This window comes from Equus quagga, chromosome 11, assembly GCF_021613505.1.
Source record: "Equus quagga isolate Etosha38 chromosome 11, UCLA_HA_Equagga_1.0, whole genome shotgun sequence".
NCBI lineage: Eukaryota > Metazoa > Chordata > Mammalia > Perissodactyla > Equidae > Equus > Equus quagga.
Window position 1 is genome coordinate 47,477,352 of NC_060277.1, and position 15,690 is coordinate 47,493,041.

Sequence of the window (15,690 nt, forward strand, 5' to 3'; positions counted from 1 at the left end):
ATCTTACAATGTTAAGATAAAATGAAAAATAAACCCCTGAGTGTTGGAACATCGTTGAAGAGTGCACAAGAGGCATTAATAGTGTTGGCATCTAGAATTCAGGGAATGCTATGATCTGAAGATCCTTAGGGAGCTATAATTGTGTTTGATGTGCCCTAATAAAATTGTGAGAAAGACAAATTTAGGCAATAATAAAAGCTAAGATTTGTTGAGTACTTTCTATGTATCAGGCACGTTCTTTATTTAATGTTCACAATCCTATCCTGAAGGAAGTACTATCATTATTATTGTTTTACAGGTGAGAGAAATAAGGCACAGAAAGGTAAATTGTCTAACATCACACAGGTAGTAATGGTGGAGTACTCACATACCTGCAGACTGATACAAGAGGTCATGCATTTAATCTCTATACAAAGAGTCATCTAATCATGGCGGGCTTGAGTTCATTCAAAAATAAACTGGAACTCAGAAATAAATCTTCACGTATATAGTCAATTGATCTTTGTTGAGGGTATCAAGAATACACAATAGGGGAAAGACAGTCTCTCCAACAAATGATGTTGGGAAAACTGGATATCTACGTGGAAATGAATGAATGTAATGAATGAATTCCACCACTCACAAAAATTAATTCAAAACGAATTAAAGACTTAAATGTAAGACCGGAAACCATAAAACTCCTAGAAGAAAACAGGGAAAAAGCTCCTTGACATTAGTCTTGGCAATGATTTTTTGAAGATGACATCAAAAGCATAAGGAACAAAACCAAAAATGAACAAGTGGAACTACATCAAACAAAAGCTTTTGCAAAGAAAAGGAAATAACCAACAAAATGAAAGGGGAACCTATGGAATGGGAGAAAATATTTGCAAACAGTATATTGGATGAGGGGTTAATATTCAAAATATATGAGGAACTCATACAACACAATAGCAAAAAAACAAATAATTTGATTAAACAGTTGGCAAAGGACCTCAATAGACATTTTACCAAAGAAGACGTACAAATGGGCAATGTTTAGATAAAAAGAGGTGCTCAACATCACTAATCATCAGAGAAATATAAATCAAAGCCACAATGAGATATCACCTCACACCTGTGAGGATAGTTTTTATCAAAAAAAACCAAGAGATAACAAGGCTGGTGAGGATGTGGAGGAAAGGGACCCCTAATACGCTGCTGGTGGAAATATAAACTCCTGGTGGAAAAACTATAGAAAACTGGAGATTCCTCAGAAAATTAAGAATAGAACTACCATATGATCCAGCAATTCCATTTCTGGGTATTTATCCAAAGAACACAAAATAAAAAATTTGAAGAGACATATGCACCGCTATGTTCATTGCAGCATTATAGCCAAGATATGGTAACAACCTAAGTGTCCACCAATAGATGAATGGATAAAGAAGATGTGGTAAATATATATAAAGGAATATTACTCGGCTATAAAAAAGAAGCAAATCCTGCCATTTATGGCAACATAGGTGAACTTGGAGGGCATTATGCTAAGTGAACTAAGTCAGACAGAGAAAGACAAATACTATATGGTATCACTTACACGTGGAATCCAAAAAAAAGTTAAACTCAGACACAGGGATAGAATGGTGATTGCCAGGGGCTGAGGGTGAGGGAAATGGGGAGATGTTGATCATAGAGCACAAGCTTTCTGTTATAAGATGAATAAGTTGTGAGGATCGAATGTACAGCATGGTGACTATAGTTCCTAATATCATATTATATACTTGAAATTTGCTAAGTGAGTAGAGGTTGCATTATCACCACGAAAAAAAAAAGTAACTGTGATGTGATGGAAGTGTCAACTTGATTGTGGCAATGATTTCACAATGTATACATGTGTCGAATCATCATGTTGTACACATTAAATATATAGTTTTATTTCTCAATTATACTTCATATAAAGGTGTTGGGGAGGGAGTACAGAACATTGCTGAAAGAAGTTAAGAAGACCTAACTAAATGGATAGACATCCCTTGTTCATGGATTGCAGGACTTAATATTAAGACAGCAATATTCCACAAATTGATCTAGAGTCAATACAATCCCTATTAAACTCTCAGTTGAGATTTTTACAGAAATTGACAATCTGATCCTAAAATTTGTAAAGAAATGCAAGGAATGTGGAATAGTCAAAAGGATCTTGGAAAAGAAGAACAAAGTTGGAGGATTCACGCACTTGCTGTCTCCAAAACATATTACTCAGCTGCAGTAATAGAGAGAATGTGGTGCTGGTGGAAGGATAGACTTACAGATCAATGGAATAGAACTGAGAGTTTGGATATAAACCCTCACCTTTATGTTCGGTTGGTTTTGGAAAAGAGTGCCAAGACCATTCAATAGGAAAGAATTGTCTTTCCACAAATGGTACTGGGACAACTGGTTATCCACATACAAAAGAAACTAAGTTGGACTCCTTCCTTACGCACATACAAAAAATTTAACTTCAAATAGATTGTAGACATAAATGTAGATCTAAAACTGTAAAACTCTTAGAAAAAACAAAGGAGTAAATCTTCGTGATCTTGGGTTAGGAAAAGCCCTTTTAGAAATGGCACCAAAAGCACAAACAATAGCAAAAAGTGTATCAATTGAATTTCATGAAAACTAAAAACTTTTATCCTTCAAAGGACACCATCAAGAAAGTGAAAAGGCAACCCACAGAATGGGAGAAAACACTTATAAATCATATATCTGATAACCAATTTGTATCTAGAATATATGAGAAACTTTTATAACTCAATAATAAAAAGAACCAATTTTAAAAGTGGGCAAAGGATCTGAATAGACATTTCTCCAAAGAAGATATACAAATATCAATAAGCCCATGAAAAGATGCTCAATATCATTACCTATTAGGAAAATGCAATCAAAATCACAATGAGATAACGCTTCACCTCCACTGGGGTGGCTATCATCAAAAAGACAAGTAATAACAAGTGTCGGTGAGGAGGCGGCGAAATTGGAGTTCTCATACATTGCTGATGAGAATGTTAAATGGTGCAGCTGCTTAGGAAAACAGTTTGGTAACCCCTCAAAGTGTTAAACATAAGGTCATGGTATGACTCATTAATTGCACCCCTAGGTATTTATCCAAGAAAAGTGAAAATATATTCACTCAAAACTTGTAAATAAGTGTTCATAGCAGCATTCTTCATACTAGACAAAAGTGTTTCCATGTTTTAGATAGTGTTTGGACATTGTTCCCCGGTATCCATCAACTGATGAGTGGATAAAAAAATATGATATATTTATACAGTGGTATATTATTTGGAAATAAAAAGGAATTAAGTACTAATACTTGCTATAACATGAGTGAATCTTGAAAACATTATGCTCTGTGAAAAAAGACAGTCGAAAAGGGCCACATATTGTATGATTGCATTTATATGAAAAATCAAGAATGGGAAGATCTGTAGAAACCGAAAGTAGGTTAGTGGTTACCTAGGGCTGGAGTAAGTAGTGGAGGGAACGAGAAGTGTTTGCTAATGGATACAGATTTCTTTTGAGGGTGATGAAAATCTTCTAAAACTGATTATGGTGATGGCTACATAACTGTGAATATACTAAAAAACCATTAATTGTATATTTTAAATGGATGAGTTATATGGTATGTGCATTATGTCTCAAGAAAACTTAAAAATAATAAAAATTTTTGAATTAAAAACATTATTGTAAAAGTAAGTTAAACATATTAACATAATTTATTCAGCATAATAATGACCATAATTAAGAGAATCCTGGGAGAGCTGTTTGGAAGTGTTGAACTTTGTCTGACAGATTAAAGTATTTGATATAAATATGGGCTGATATGGGACTGAAGACATTTCGTACAGAGACTGGAAATGCACGTATAAAACCCAGTACTTCCAGTCCCTCTTTTTCTAACTCATCTTCCATACTGTCACTCGAGAGATCTTTCTAAAGACAAAATTCTGAGCAGTTCACTCTCTGCTCAGAGCCCTAATGGTGCCTCCATCGCCTCAGAATAAGATCCAGACCCTTTAGTGTGCATTCATAGCCTCTCACACCACTTGCCTCAAACCCCTCCTTGCATCCCGTGCTCCTACAATACCAAAGTTCGTGGTGCCCTAAACATATCGTTTTCTTTCTTCCTGTCTCCCTCCATCCCTCCCCCCTTTCCTTATTTCTCTCTCTCACTCTTTTTAACTTTCTTTTTGCTTTCCTCTGAACACTCAACGCTCTGCTCAGAGAACTTTCCACACACATAGTTTCTTCGTCTACCTGGTAAACTCAGATTCATTCTCTAGTAGTCAGTTTACCATCACCCTTTCTTTGGAACATTTTGGCCTCAGACAGCATGTGCTGCTCCATCCTCTACGCTACCCATGACAGTCATGAGATGCACACTTATGTTACTGAACTTACCTCATGTATGATAATTATTTGTTTGCTTGGTTGATTTCTACATCAGACTATAGTCCTTTCTTCCCTGTGTCCTCAGAGCCAAGGAAAGCACCTACTGAAGGACTGCATGGATAGATGGATGGATAAATCACAAACTAATTACAAAGTCTCAATCATCTACTTTAGACTTAGTGCAATTTGAAATATCTAAATCCTCAATCTGATGCCTTCCTAGCTAATAGAATTTTAGGATAACTTTTGAACTTTTCAGAAAAAAAGTTTAGAAATTATATCACAGCACTCTTAATGGAAACTGATCTTTCCCTTTCTCTCTTTCCTAAAGAAATAAAAAAGTCACTCTGTGTGAAGAAAAAAGAGTTAGAAAAATAATAAAATGCTTTTCATGACGTAGATTCAAGATTAGGATATTCACTGCATCAGACAATGGAATTTAGCTTGCTACTTCAGCAACGTGGTGTTATGAGAAATTTTGAAATTGAAACAAAGCTTAACAGAACTCTCATAAAGAAAATATATGTATAAATACTAATTTAGAGGTTGTGACTCAAATACGTTTTTAAAGAGTTGTCTAATATATATTCTATATGACCAATGTAACAGATTTTACAGTAAGCAATTCATTACAATTTCTTTTGGTCTTTGGGCAAAATGAAAAAATGTATTACATCAAAAGTTGAACCTAATATGAAAAGTACAGAGTTCCTAGTTATTCAAGCATGAAATATTATTTACTATAATTCTCAAATCTTTGCTGAATTTGATTTTCTCCTAAAATATGAGTTATAAATTTTTTCACGTCTATAATCTCATTATAAATTGACTTCTGGTTAAGAAAAAAAGGCACCCAACACATACGTTTCCCTTTTATGATAAAATCTTTATTAAGAAAGTATTTTCATGCTCAAGAAAATTGCAACAATATATTGTCAATACAAATATTGCACAATTTTTGTTTTCAGTGTTTGCTTTTGTACTCCTAAAAGTTCACAGCTTAAAAACAGACCACAAGATATTAGATTTTTTAACAATTAAGAATTAGAGAAGTATTCCACTTTGTCTCTTGAGGGCGCATTTAGAGTCCAGTGTAGTCATCACTGAATCAAAGGCCCATCTCAGATCTGGTTGTCTTTTCTGAGCCCAAGTCTGCTTATTACTAAACTTTAACTAGTGGGCTTGCAAGTGGACCATGTTTAAAAAAATTTCCAGGGCATGGAATTTGGACTAGGCTTAGCCATTATCACAAGAAATGTTAAATTGCTTGGCACAGAAATACTTTTCCTATCTTAGAAAATTTTCATAGCCCTTGGTATTTTTCTTATGGATCTTATGTCTTTCCACCTTACTTTATGGTTACTTATATGCCATACTCACTCCTTGTACTGTACTATATGGAAGAGACTGTGGTTTACTCGTCTTTTTATAACCCATAACACTTCTTACAGGGGTTTAGCACATAGGAGTTACCTAATCAATGTCATTTGAATGTCAAATTGTTTAATTAATTTGTCTTAACTTCTAGTGTAGAATTGCGATGATGCCAAAGATATGTTTAAAGAAAATTTTGGCTTCACCATGATTATAACTATCAATGGTACAGTAATTAAACTTGTTCTATAGTTCAACTTATATGCAGATATTGTTTTATTTCTCCCTCTAGTTCATTTGCTTGATTAGGCAGCTGCTCACTGAAATATTTCCTGTAAGAGGGCTCCTTGATGTTTCAGCGGCCTCTAGAGTATTCTGACACTTGTCCTTGGAGAATATGCAGGTGTGCTGCTGGCAGAAACCCACAATTTTGCTTGGAAGCATAAAGGTTGCCAGGGACCTTGCAATACCTGGTGTGTCTTCCTGGGACTGAAGCATCCTTTGTCAGAACATACATCTCAGCAGCCTGAGGAAACTGGCACTTGGGTAACCCACTCTAGGGAGCTGTGCTGATCATAAATCAGAGATTCAGGCTCACAAGGGATACACAAGATGACCTTCAAAATGTGAAAAGAAGATAATAGGATAAATTCCATTTACGTATGTTGTCTAAAAATTTGAATTAAATTGTATTTTATTATTAATGTTTAATATACAGATTGCCAAAAAAAAATGGTACTCAATATATTCTAAGGAAAGAAGGGGAGAGGTAGGTGCTGGTGCCCTCCTTACATTTTTTGCTTCAGTTTGTCAGACTTTACTCATCCTGACCTTAATCCTAACCATTACCAGATATAGCAGATAGAGTGAATACCCTGCCCCATACTTGGTGGGCCCACATGAGTTCAACTTAGTTGCCGTAAGCAGTTTGCAGCATCCTAAGAGCTTCCAACCTCTAACACCAGCATCTCTCTTCTCTACCTGGTTCTCCAGCACCATGGGAGTTCGCTCTGCCAGACAGACGCAATCCAGAAGTGAAGGTGAGTTAAAGCCACCGGGGACAAGCATTAATCAATGGGGAATGAAAGTTGGTGGATAAATGCCCCAGTCACCCCACCATCCAGGAAAAGATGATTCTGAGGTATGTCACTGCTGGGATTGAGTACACAGAAGCAATGTGCTCATTATCACCCTCTGTCTCTCCCTGTGCCTACTCCCTCCCTTGTGCTTCTGAGGATCACCTCCTGAGAAGACAACCTGCACTCGGTCCCTCCCTTAGGGGCTGCTATTGAGAGAACCCAGGATGGAAGGGGAAGTGGATTTATGTAGTATGTCATCTAGTCGACTAAACTAAATGCTCACATAATGGATACATGTTTTAGAAAGATTTCTGCAAAGAAACTTCATAATGAAGATAATACTGATATGTAAGAGCTAGTGAACAAGAAACTCACATTGTTGACACTTCTCTGAATCCAAAAAAGAGCTCTTTGTCAGCCAAATTGCAAGATAAAAGTAATGGGAATCTAATCAGATCTAACGAGAAGTGGACAAAAAATCAAAATTGTCTGGGACTATTTTCAATAGGCATTTATATCCATTGTAGTGACAAACTTCACCCTACCTGTATATTGTGCCTTGAGATACTAGTTAATGCTAATATGATACATCACAATGAACAATACATTTAACTATATTGTTTATTTAATCTTTATTTTATTATGTTTCTATTTTTTTGTCTCATAATACTTCAAATACTACTAAAGTGGTACATGTACAATTTTATACATTTGCAAGTAATTTATAAATTTGTCCCTGCAGCACTTTCCTAAATGGGGGTACTTGCTCAGTTTTCTTTACTAATAAAAGTTCATGATCAAAAAACTTTCAAGACGACTATGTAAAGGATACTAGACTTTGTATGTGTAACTATCAGTGGTCCCCATGTTGAAGTCTAATTTTACAGATGAGAAAAGTAAGCTCAAGAAAGTTTAAGTAGCTTTTCCAGGATCACATGTCTGATTGATGGTAGAACCAAATTATAATGCAGGTCTTCTGATACTTAGTTAAAAAATCTTTCCACTCAGCCACAGAACGTGAGACCTCTGAAGTGACTTTATCTTGGTTTGGAAGGCACACTTGCCTCTGGCACAGATTCTTTTTTTTCTGTCTGCTCTCTGCCCCTCTCTCCCCAACGATCCACCTTGGCTCCCAGTTTCTTTGTATTCTTGACCCATTTATATTTATTGACATTAATCCATTCCTCCATGTGGACCTCTCTTTTACCTTCTTTTACTGGGTCTAGGCCATCTGGTTACCTTGTCTTAAATGGCAGCTCCATGCTATGTTTTGTCCTGCCTTATAGCCTTGTCTTTTCAACTCAATGCTACCCATGGTCCAACATGACAAGGTAATACGCACCAAGAGATCCAGATCCTGCTCCTGGGGTCTAATTTTGCTTTGAGTTGTAGGAGCCACGCATGCTGGTTGTTTTCATCTCACATGTTGTTGGTCCAGTGAACCCTACTTTAATCTCCAGTTTCCCTTGAAACTCTGAACTAATTTTGGTTCTGAATTCCTCTAGGATTAGAGGAGGGGTTGGAGGAAGCTGAGAATATAATTTAGTTCCAGATCTACATCTATAAGTTTTTGAATTTGGTAACTATTATATTTTCATAGCTAAAATAATTAGGACCCCAGTGTAACACATAGAAGCAGACCACAAGGAAGTGTAAGGAATTACAATGGTTAAGAACATGGATTTAAAGCCAAAGTGTGATCTAGTTATTAATAGCTCTGCCATTTACTAGCTGTGTAAACTTGGGCAAGTCAGTTTACTTTTCTGTGCCTGTCTCCCCATCTATAAAATGGGAAGAATAATTGTACCTACTTCAGAAAAAAACCCGTGAATATTAAGTAATATAATATAGGTAAACCATTTAGAATAATGTCTTATGAATAGTAAGTGTTATATAAATATGGACAGTAGCATAATCTTCATGAAGTTTAAATCTTGGGTAGAAATTAATCTATTCACTTAACAAATGCCAGATGATGTATTTCTGTATACAAAATCGTGCTGGATATGTAGGCAATATGATAAAGTACAATACACAATACTTGACCTCAAAAGGGATGAGATAGGATGAAATTCTGAGTTAAAGCAGCAGAAGTGGTAATGGAGAGGAATGGACAATTTTTTAAAGTTAAAAGTTAGAATACGCAGGATATGACCAATTAAATGTGGGAGTGAAAGAAACAGCGATGTAAAAAAAGGCTTTTTCCCCAATCCTTCAGCTTGTACGTTTACATAAACTATGGTTTGGAATAAGAGAGGAAATGCAGAGGGAGGAACAGGCTTTGAATGGAAGATAATGAGGTTGATTTGGACAGTTCTAGTTTGTGGTGCCTATAAGTAGAAATGAACCTGGAGCTCAGGAAAAGGAACACTGGAATTCTAGTTGAGATGATTGTTGAGGACGTGGAAATCATTGAGCTCACCAAGGGAAGACATTTAAAGGAAGAAGAAAATTCAAATTAGCCCAACATTTAAGAGAGAACGGGAGAAGGATAAATCATCAAATTTGGAAAGAACAGTTAGAAATGTAGAAGCACCAGCAGAGTGTAATATCATGGAAATAAAAGATGAAGAAAAATCCAAAGGTCCAACAATGGCAACTGCTGTGGGGAGATTGAATAGGATGATGATGGAAAATAAACCCTTGAAAACGATGATTAGGCAATAATTGGTCACAGTGGATTGGTAGAGATAGTACACACTGTGGGTAACAGCAATGATTTAGATGGCACTCATAGGAGGAAATTGGAGTTTCTATGCTGCCACCCACTCACTGATCTGCTGAGCAACATACTAATACTCTCTAAGCCTCAGTGTTCTCATCTGTATAAACAGAGCTGCTAATGATGTCTATCTCATTGGATTCACAGAAGATTTAAATGAGATAATACATGTAAGCTGCACAGTGCCTGGCACACATTATTCACTCAACAAATATTAGCTATAATTATTAATAATGATATTATTGTAAACGAGTTAAGGGGAAAATGGGGGGTTAGGACATAGAGGCTTCACAAAAAGTGTACAAGAAAGAGAAGGGGAGACACGAAGCATTCACTCGAGTAGGAAGCAGTGTCCAAGAAGGGATTTTTAAATTCTAGAATGGAGAGAGGCTTGAGCATGTTTTTAGGCAGAAGGGAAAGAGACAGTAATTGAATAAAAATACTGTTAAAAGGAGAGTTCTTTATTTAGAGAAAATATTCTCAAAATGGATAAATTTCACAAGGAGATAATATGACAAGTTCAATAAATCAATAACGAAGAGCAATATTTGTGTTGAAACATCTATGGGTGAATCTAATTTATGAAACCACCTACAATTTGTTGGCTGTTCACAAGCAAAGTAAACGTTTCCTCCATGGAGTGCTTTCAACTTGCATTCTTTACTGATTCTGAAATGAATATGAATTCTTGAAAGAGGTGGCTAAGAATCCAGGCAGGTTTGCCTTGATGGGACATCACCTCTTTCCAGCAGTTTTTCTAGTCATATGAGAAGTGGAAAGAACTGAGAGAAAGAGAGAGACAGAGAGAGGAAGAGGGAGAGAACGCGAGAGAGGAGTGCATCAGCAAACCATGCAGTCAATTCCCCAAGCAGCTCCCAGGCTGTAGGGAGTAACTTCAGTAGGTAGGACACATTGAAGAATATTGACTGCTTTGTTAGCCATAAATATTCAGCAAAAAAGTCAAACAGCGTCTTCCAAAATCAAAGGAGATCAGTGGGCCCACAATGGTCACAGAAATGGGAAAACAGAGGAGAATACAGGATTCATCTCAAGTTCGTTCTCAAGTAAGTAGCTTGGTTTAAAAAACAGGCAGTTCCAACATTATGTGTTAAAGAAGTGTGATGAACCATTTTGAGTGTCAGATACCATTTTGAGCTTTGCCAGAATTATCCTTATTCTTGTCATGCTGAAAAACCTAACAGCCACTTCACAATTTTGCCTAGAGTTGACCTTGCGGGCAAGTGAAGAAGATCCTTTTAGCTCAATTCTCTAGACCTCTCCAATCGCAGTACGCCCTCTCTCCAAAGGAGCTCTGGTCCGCTGGTCAGTGGGAAGAGTGATGGGGGAAATGAACCTCGCCAGACCTCTCTCAGGGTGGCAGAAGCAGCACACAGCTCACTTCAGTGAAAGCTTCTCTGTTGAATTCTCACTTTCTTCTTGGCCAACTATTGTAGGCAGGAAAAGAATCTAATAGAGCAATTCATGCTGAGTTGCTGATGACTGATAATAGTTTATTATGATATCCCTTCAGGCTATTTACATTTGAGCAAGAGAAAGCATTGACTCTGAAGGTAGGAATTTTAAGTGCCTTGGCATGCTCTAGGGGAGATGTGTGAAGACTTAGGATTCTTCCTATCACTTTACCAATTATAACACATAAACAACAGCCTACTCTTAACTCTGACAATTCTTGGCAAGTGACAAGGCTGAGGATACTAAGAACAATAACCATGTAACCAGGGTTCCAAACCTTTCTAGAAAGAAAAGTCTTCATGACCTAGGAAAACAAGGTGAAATTACCTCCTTCCTTTCTGTAGCTCTCATCACAGATTAGCTGTGATGATTAAATGTATCTTGCACTAAGTTTTTCCAATTTGTTGGTTAAAAAATGTATCCCCACTGTTATTCTAATTGGAGAAAAGAAGAATGAGGAAGAATGTGGTTCATAGAAACTGTGCTTTATAAAAGTAAATCCCCAGGCCACCTTCAGGAAATAAAGAATTTTCATTGATGAAAAACTTAGCATACAAAAGCACTGAAGATATATTTATAGTCAGGTACTAAAATTTGTAAAAGCACAAAAAGACAGCATACTAACTGTTGTGGGCAAATATAAAGGAGGAGACAGTAAGAATGCTACTAAATACATGAAAACAAACATGGAAAACATATGAAACCCAATGTCACTCTGTGTGTGCGTCTGTGGACACAATGCAGATAAGTGGCATAATAAAGTTATCAAACTTTGCTTTAAGGCAAAGACAATAGAAAGCCCTGTCTTTATGTAGAGCAATTGATTTTACAAATGCTTTTTTCTTCATTTGATCCTTACAACTCCTCTAAGAACTTAAGTATTAAAACACTAGAAACTCAAGTGCAGCAGAGATCCAGAGACAAGAAGGGAACCTTGTCTAAAAGGTCAAGCAGCAGGTGGACGGTAAGGGGGAGGGGTGAGAGAGGAGTCAGGACAAAGTTTTGCCATTTAGCATCATTATTGTCTTAAGCATCATTTAATTATACCCTCTGTTTGTGGAAAGTTAGGGTTACTCAAGTCACAATAATTTCTCACTTTTTCATGTACAAAACATCTTACTTCAATTTAAGTATTCACCACTCCTATGTATTGAGCCCAGGATAATATCACATGTGTGAAATGACACATATATAAGGTTATTTGTTCTGCACTGTTTTTAAGGGCAAATATTTGAAAACAACTTAAATGTCTATCAACAGAGGACTGGGTGAATAAACTATGGTTCAGCCGTATCACAGAATACTACGCAGCTGTCAAATAGAATGAAACAGCTCTCTATTGATATGGAAAGATCTCTGTATTAGCTTCCTAGGGCTGCCGCAGAAAGTGCCACAAACCATGTGACTGAAAACAACAGAAATTTGTTGTATGACAGTTCTGGAGGCCAGAAGTCCAAAATCAAAGCGCTGGCATGGCCATGCTCCCTATGAAACTTGTAGTAGAGAATCCTGCCTTGGCTCTTCCTAGCTTCTAGTGATTTGCTAGGAAGCCTGGGTAAATAAGGACACCAGGCACATTGGATTAAGGGCCCAACCTACTCTGGTATGCCCTCATCTTAACTAATTACATCTACAATGACTTTATGTCCAAGTAAGGTCACTTTCTGAGATACTAGGGGTTAGGACTTAAACATATCTGTTTCAGGGACACAGTTCAATCTATCTCAATCTCCAAGATAAATTAGGGGAAAAAAGCAAGGTATAGAGCAGAGTATGTAACATGATACCTTTGTGTAAAAGAAATATGCACACACATATGACACAAATGTTTATAAATTCATTCAAGTACCTCCAGAAGGATTCATAAAATACTAGGGACTTCCAAGTAGGAGAATTGCATAGCTGGTGGAAACAATACACAAGAATCATACTTTTTAGTTATTACATTTTTGCACTTTTTGAATTCCGTGTTAATTAATTTTTTTAAATCTCCTTTCACAACTATTCTTCAGTTACCTTGAATCTATTTAACATTCAATTCCCTCAAATGTTAGGAGAAGGTATTCAGATCTTTTCTTCTGAGCTGCTCTGGCAAAATTAATCCAAGACAGAATTTACTCAGCGTAATGCCAGTCCGAAATATTAAGGCGAGAGAGAAATCAGAACCAGGATGAAAGACTGGGCTCCAAAATTACGCAATCAGAATCTAAAGCGAAGCAGATATATACTGCAGAAAGTGAGTTCAGATTGTCCAACAGGATTAAGAGGATTATCATTATCATGGATGTGAAGCAAAGTGGAGGTCATGGTCAGGAGTGGCCAGGCAAGCCCCACAGTTGCGGCTCCAAGTGCAGTATTTCCAACAGCTGCCAGTCCTAAGAATCATCTTTTTTCTGCATACAGATTCCCAGGCCTCTCCCCTGGAGAGGCTGGGTCAGTCAGTTTGAGGCTCTAGCCATAAAATGTGAATGTTTAACACATGCAGAGAGAGAAAGTTTGGAAAACACTGAAGAGCAGAGAGAGGAAGAGAGCATGCAATGACTGTCCTTGGTGGTATCTCTTTCTCTACCTGACTGCTTAAAACCACCCCGATCCTAAGACGTAAGCAAGATATTCAGTCCAGGATGCCTTGGAAGGCCTATCTTATGCAGACCATCCCACTGTTATCCTTTATTCATTTCTGCTTTTCCCTGTAATTCCAGTGTAAAAAGGTCTCTCACACAGGTGTTTATTTCGTCCTGCATCATTTAGGTCCTGTGGGAAGACAGTTGGCCTGATATTCCAGAAAGTTTCAAGACAGAGCAATCCTGCGAGATTAAGACTTAGAATGGAATTGGTAATAGGAGAAATAAAACTACTTCTCAGGATGAAAACGAGGTATTTTACAGGTACAGAAGTAAGAAATATACTGTTGATAAAAAAAAATTCCGAACTGTATTTTGATGCAATTTGTTCTGTAAGGAATAAATAGTATGCTGTCTAAACAGGACTGGTAGTAAAATAAATTTGAGAAACACTGGTAATATTCCCTTCTTAAAGATTCACGATGCATATTATCCTAGCTAAGGCTCTAAGAAGTCCCAGATGTGTTTAACTTTGTTGAGTTCAGAGTTTAAAAAGTATACTTGACTACAGATCATTTTTTTAGATTTTATTTATTAAAGTATTCTTGCAAATCTGAGATTCCAGGGAGCACAGTTTGGGAAACGTTACTGTAAATACTTTCATATCTCATTTGCCAAGAGTTTAGAGAGTAGTTTTGGAAAGGAAATGTTTTCATAGAAATGAAGTCAGCTGAGTGGGTGAGATAGGACTATTTATGGGAGCATTTATTTATTTAACAAACATTTATTGAACACCGTCTAGAAGAATAAACTAGACAGTATTTTTTTCCATAAAACATAGAAACATAGGGATTTTTTTTACAAACTTCTGTATTAACATGTAATATTTTGTAATTTTGTTTTAAAAAATTGTGGACATTTTCTGATATATTCTCCTTACAGAATATTCACAGTTTGATTAGCAAGAGAGCATACCAGTTTGTTGGGCCAATAAATGTTGATTTATTGGCTCAAAAAAGTACCAGGTTATGAGAACATTGATATATTTATTTTTCAAATTTATGGAACGACAAATGTTTAGTTTTATAATGAACTTATTTAAATTTCAATAAAATATTAGAGTTAATGACAAACATAAAAATATCTAAGGTAGAATGCGGCTTCCAGTGAAACATGGCAAATTGAGCCTGGGTTTTTTTTCTATACTCTCCTAACACCCCCACACACAGTAACAAAGAAATAAACTCACTATGACAGAGGGAACAGGGTGGGTAATAACAGAGGCCAAGAGATACCCACAAGATTTTAGAAGATGGAAAGTAGACAAATGAAAGGTAAGGACTTAGCTCAGGAGAGAAAGCTGAGGCCTAACTGCCTCAATGAGAGATGCCCAACAGGAAGTGCACCAACAGGACTATAAACGCCATCAAGTTTCTGGATTGAAGACATTGGTTTTCCCAGAAGAATTAGGTGTGGGATGGGGCTAAAAACTAGAGAATTAACTGAAAGACTGTCAGCAGCAGCTGGACCTTCCAGATGCCCTCTTCAGCCCGTAGAGTCAGCACGTGCCCCAGCACCTGGTGGAAGGCAGGAAGAAGAGCCAGATCTACCAGGAAGCTAATGAGACCCAGGCCTCAGCCTCCCCAATTGCACAGGTCCCTACCAAGGCTCTGTATTTAATTTTGCTTCATAATTTTCTATTTTTTGCCTAGAAAAGGGCCTCCCAAATTATACATGTTTTAAGCCCCCAAAAACCTAGATCCACCCTAGACAGGGTAGAGAGGTTGGATCAAGAGACACCATACCAAAAACAAGGGGACTGTGTGACAGTCTGCATGAAAAGCAGTTCCCTTCCACCCCTGCCACAGCTCAGCTCCCAAAACACTGGTGGCCAGGCTTATGCTCCTGGGCAAGAGACTAGAAAACACTGAGCAGCTCAAAATCAAAGCTCTACAGAAACTGACATTTATGGGAACCCAACTGTCTCTTTAGGGGATCCCTCCCCGACCCAGTCTTCCTACAGCAAAGCTCACCAATTGACAAATCCTAGAGCTTAAAAGCTTCAATTTTAAGTACAAATAGA